We start from the raw sequence: 5,741 nt of genomic DNA on the forward strand, positions 1-5,741 counted from the left end.
ACTCTTGTTCACAAGTCTCGTCCAAATAATCATGGTAAGACCCTCATTTTTACAGTTCTTTAAATCGGACTTTTAGAAACTTCAAAGCCTAACTTTGTGTTCTTGATTTCTTTGGAAAGATCAAGCTTGTAGGAGGCTCCCTAAGGCTTCCTAGCAACTTAACACCTCCCAAGGAAGGTATAAACTTCAAACCCTAGCCTTTACTTTATTTGTTAGTAAGTTTAATGGTTGGTGTTGTGAAATGAGAAGCATGGATTGTGATTATTAGTAGTTTGGTTTGATTTGGAAGTGTTTTGGTAATTGAAGCTTGATTATAGTTCATAGGTCTTGATTGTGGTTGTTTGAGTTGAAAACCTTGGAGATTATGGACTGATGTGGTATGGTTTAGGTGAAGTTTTGTTGTATTGATGGTTATGAGTTGGTTGGTGGTTAATTGGAGTAGTTTAAACATTGGTAATCGCGTAAACATAGCCGTCGTAACGTCCGATTTTCTTTGGACTGTTTTTGTGCATAACATTAGGACCCGAGAACCCCCTGCTAGATTATGACCACTGCCATGATTAGATAGCTCATGTTACGAGCTTCGTTTTGATATGTAGTTCGTTCGATTCCGATGCACGGTTTAGGAGAAACAACCGTTTCAAGTAACGGCGTTTCGCGAACGAAACTTTTCCCCTCGCCTTACTTTGAAATATAGGTTAAAGACCAAAAAGGGTTAATTAATGTATGAAACATTTATGGTAAGTGTGTTAGGCAGTTGGTAAGACACTCGCGAAGGAATCGCCTTAAAACTCGTAAAGGTTAAATTATTAAAAATGGTGGAGCCGAGGGTACTCGAGTGACTTAAGAGAATCAGTAAGCGCAAAACAAGCGTTAGAGTCTAAGTTAGTTAAAGTATAGATTTACAAGTGACTTTGGTTTAATTCCAACTTACTTGTTGTTTATAGGTTACCAGACTCGTCCCGAGCCATTCGTAACCCCCAGTCGCTCAGGCAAGTTTTCTACCCGTTATACTGTTGTTGTGATGTATATATGTATATGCATTATCTTGCGATAGATGCATGATGTTTATATTAGCAAATGTTGCAATATATTGAAGCATCCTGCTATGGTATATATATGCATGCCTGTTTCATATTCTTTCCATATATAATTGTTGATTCAGTTGATAATACCTATGCTAGAGGATAGCGGTAACTTGCATATACCCTTAGTATAGGGACCCAAAAGGTAGAAATATTTTCTAAACCGGGAGTCGAGGATCCCGAGTAGATTTTGTATATATGTATATATATACATATATATTTATATAAATATATGGTTATAGTTTTCAAAACTATTAATTGAATAAGGTTTATTCGATAACTTTATTTTATTTAATGAATATTATTTTGAATATTCATTCGAGGACTTATGACTCCTTTATTTTATTATTGAATATTATTTGAATATTCATTTGAGGATGTATGACTCCTTTATTTTATTTAATGAATATTATTTATAATATTTATTCGAGGTATTATGACTCCGCTTATTACTGAAATATATTCCTTATTTTATTAAAGAATAAGGTGTCAATAGTCAAACTTATTTTTGATTATTCAAATAAAGATATTACTTTCATATAAGTATATCTTTGGTTATTTGATATCCATTTCAAGTATAAGTTTTAATACTTCTACTTCGATTATTTTTATAAAGATTATTCTTTATGGGAATATTATTTAAATAATAATATTCAGATATTTTCTAATATATTGGGACTGATTTATTTTGTTAAATCAGCATCACTCCAAACATTCTTAAAAATGTTTTGCGAGTCTTCAAAATGATTTTTAAAAGTTAGAGCGGATCCCAAAACTCATTTTTATATTTAAGATCCTCCTTTCGAAGGGGATTTAAATACTCGCTCAAAACCTGAGGGATCCGGCTCTGTGGTGTATTTTATATTCGCAACAAGGTTGCTGTTTTGTTAAATGAATCGATTACTTACCCAACACTCGGGAAGTAAAATTCTTGGAACAAGTTAATCCATTAACAGGCATCGCCTGGGAAATATCGGTGAGTTCTCCTTTCCAACTAGATACGACTTCTTGGTGGAGCCGTATCAACAAGTTTCTACTTGGGGAAAGGGGGAACGAGCTTTACGTTTCAGAGTCATGGATTTCATCTGAACTAGGAGTGGCGTAAGTGGTCGAGTGGCGCCGGCCCAGCCTTATTATATTGGCCCAAATGGCCTGGAAGTTCCGCTAAGGCGGTCCATTCCTTAGGAGTTCAGTGTTCGGTTGACAAGTAAATCCGACAGGTTCTCCTCTACATGTAGAAAATGGTGGGGTTGTACTACTACGACTGATCATCGTAAGTGGTCTTCCTGGCGCGGCAAACTCCCGTAATGAGTTCATCATCCAATTGGATATTTCTGCAACACTACCCAGAGCACTTCAATAGAAAGGCTACGGCTGGGCGATTGTTGAGTGTTGGCAGGGTCAATTTTTCAAAATGATGTTTGCATCAAATGAAGTATCTCGTAACTTCATTTTATTTTGATGATATTTTAAAGATTTAATCTATTCAAATCTGGTCTTGTAGTCTCATCTACGTGATGAACTTTTGAAACTAATTATAACTTGAACGGTGGTAGTTCAAGTAGTATTGGGAAAGATATAAGTATATTGGGGTATTTGGTAACCTCATCTTTTAAACTTATATCTAATTAATAATTGTCTTATGAATGACAAAGATTTTCAGAAAAACGTTGAGACAAGGTTAGATATATGAGATCACCTTGCAACGATATTTTTTTTATATACAGTTATACACTGGGACTTTGTGTATATTATGCATGGAAGAGGACTTCCAATATTTTGAAAAGTATATATGTATATATACTGAATATTTTGCGACTTCATCGCATTAAGATATCAAACTTGGTTCATTTCTTTTGACCAAGACTTTCATGAGTATTATGAGTAGGCTCATATATTGTAAATCATTATACATATTATTTTGGTGGGCTTGCTGCTCACCCTTGCTTTATTTCTTCATCACACAACAACAGTTAGGAAAGATGGCCAGACCCCAGCAGACCCAGCGCAAGCGCGTGGGAAGCGTCCCGCGTCTTCCCGTTGATGTTGTAGCTGCTATAGCTGCAGAGGTAGATCTATTGTAGATCAGACCATCTACTTTTGAGAATCAATTATGTATAATTATAACTTGTGGCAGATAATGGCAATTAACTGTAAATTTATCAAGTAATCATTTTGGGTTGTAATAACTTTTAAATTGTGGATTCAAAGACTTGTACTTATTTAAATTTCATCTCTGAGACTATAACGGGTTGTGGTGTGTGTTAGTGTGGGGTCACAACATAAGGTTATTTATTATTAATTAAGTGAAGTGATATTGTGGAAAGAAAGACCGTGACGACCCGGATCCCCGACCCCGGATCTGGGGGTGTTACAGAGGCTGGGTTGCTCCCAGGCAAAAGGAGAGCTTGAGAGTCTAAATATGCATGTTATTTCTTCCAGCATGGCAAAAGAAAGTGAGAGGAGTACCACCTTAGTAGGTGAAGGTGAGGGTGTGAGGAGTGTGAGCCAGGGGGAGCCCCTGATGCAAGAAAAGAGAGAAATTGAGAGAAAAGCAGGTACAGGAGATATAAGGGTGGATCCAGCCATTGCTAGTGAGTCAATGATTGTGGATGATGCTGAAAAGGAAAGACAATTTCAGCAACATTACAAAGCTGTAATTGATAATATTTCCTTGGATGCTGACACTTTTACTCATCCTGTGTCAGCCTATAAACTGTTGGCTACTCAGGGCAATGAGGAGGCAGAAAAGACTTTAAATCTAGTACATACTTCAGAATCTCTGCAAAGGGATAAAGCTGCTGTCAATATGATACCTTCTACAGCTGGTGAGCCATCTGAAGAATTTGGAGTAAATTCTAATGATGATGACTCTGATTCTTTTGATGGAAGCATGAACTTAAGGGGAGATGAAGGCCCAAGTTCTATTCCAGAGTTACCTGAATGGGCATTGACAAAGGAGTCTACACTAGGGCATTTCAATATATCCTTAGTCAAACAAGCCATGGCTATCCAAAAGGCAATTCAGGAAACTTCAAATGCTGGTAATAAGGCTATTCTTCAATCCCACTTAGATTCTCTACATCTCATGAAGCTACAACAATTAAGACAGAATCTAAGTGTGGATGAACTCAAGAAGGATATAGCTGACTTGAAGTCCTACAATACTGAGAAGCTGGATTCAATCATGCCCTTTGGTACCATGCAGGAACTGTCACTGAGACTGAGAAGAGAATCAGATGCTGAAAAGAAGATGGCCAAATTGGAGGAAAGAGTTCAAGTTATTGAAAACTCAATGGTCACTATTCTTCACAATCAACAGTCTCAGACTAGTCTTCTAATGCAACTGGCTAAAGCACAGGGCTTAACTCCTCTCCTTGATGATAACAAAAAGGGGGAGAATAAAGGGGAAGGGGAAGGGGGGCCATCTACACATATATAAATATCAAAAGTGCTAGTTCCATCCATCACTACTTCTCAAACACTTCAAATCAAAGGAAAGCTTGATGGAATTGATCTAATTCAGCTAGCAGCAGCTGAGATGAAGGTGAAAGAGCAAAGGAGAAGAATTGATGAAAGGATACAACAAGTGTTTGGCTCTACAACTACAAAATCCTTATCTGTGAGACATAGCACAAAAGTTGAGCCAATCATTATGGAGCACAAGCCAGTAAGGATGAATAAGGTTGGAGAAACTTCTTTCAGGAACCTGAAGCCCATGGTACTCAAGCCAACCACTAGATTCAACAAGGATTCTACAAAGAACCCTCTAAGCTTTGCTCAACTAAAAGAAGTGGAGTTTCCTCTTCCAAAGCCTGATGAAGACAAAGTTTTGGGTGGTAACATCATAAAACACAAAGAGACCAATGATGTAGTGGAAAGAATGAATATGGCTATCATCTATAGAGAGGGACAGAGTATCTATGTGATACAAGGACATCCCAAATTCTCAATAGCCACGAGGGAAGAAACCATGAGGTTAAAGGAATAAGCTAAAAAGCTGAAGGCTGACAAAAGAGCACAAGCAAAGCTTGAAAAATAGCTAAAGTCAAGTCAAATTGAAGAAAAGAAGAAGATTGAAGACAAGAGCGAAGAAGACAAGACTGAAAGCATAAATGTGGATATGGGGAATATGGTTGGTGAGAGTGTGGAGGAAAGATGTGAGGAAAGAAATGAATGGCAGAAAGGGAACAGAAAGAAGGTCAAGGCAAAAAGGAAGAGTGGAGATGACACTGAAGAAACCCAATCAAAATCTAAACCACTACCTTCTATTCCTGAACCTGTTGTGGCTTATCCTAGTATAAATATCCATGGTGAAACAATCATCCCTAAAGAGGAACCTATTGATTGGGACACCATCAAATTGCCTACCTTCTTAACTACTTCTCCACTACCAAAGAAACTGAAAAGAAAATCCAAATCAACACCTCCTCTAACCTCAAGTAAATTCACTCAGAAACATAAACCTAAGCCTAAGCCACAAGCCTCAAAGGATGATTATGTTCATATTTATGACATAAAAGAACATACAGATATTGAACTCTTCCGGGATGAGCTGGAGGAAGTAAGGGGAATAAATACCTATAGACAGCTACCAGAAAGGCTAGTGTTCAAGTATAAAGGAAGTGTGGAAATGACTTGACCTCTTCAAAGAAT

Source organism: Apium graveolens, chromosome 7 (assembly GCF_009905375.1).
Source record: "Apium graveolens cultivar Ventura chromosome 7, ASM990537v1, whole genome shotgun sequence".
In the NCBI taxonomy this organism is placed as follows: domain Eukaryota; kingdom Viridiplantae; phylum Streptophyta; class Magnoliopsida; order Apiales; family Apiaceae; genus Apium; species Apium graveolens.